Raw genomic sequence first — 246 nt, 5'->3', positions numbered from 1 at the left:
ATATATATAAAGTTATTAAAGTAAAACAAAGCAGTACAGAACAGCTAGACCTGCAAATAGACAAACGGATATCTAGATAGGTGGTCTGATAGAATATCGATAGCGGTATATCTCGAAAAAGGAGAAAGGGAACACATCGTGACAAGACCGCCCGCCTCGTAGCAGGAGTGCGTTCATCCTGCGAATGCACACAAAACACACATGCAAGGACGGAAGGGAGAACAACGCCGCGACGCGGAGCGTCGG

Source organism: Atta colombica, unplaced genomic scaffold, assembly GCF_001594045.1.
Source record: "Atta colombica isolate Treedump-2 unplaced genomic scaffold, Acol1.0 scaffold33, whole genome shotgun sequence".
In the NCBI taxonomy this organism is placed as follows: Eukaryota; Metazoa; Arthropoda; class Insecta; order Hymenoptera; family Formicidae; genus Atta; species Atta colombica.
The sequence above is the reverse complement of the archived record's forward strand: the minus strand, read 5'-3'. Positions refer to the sequence as shown.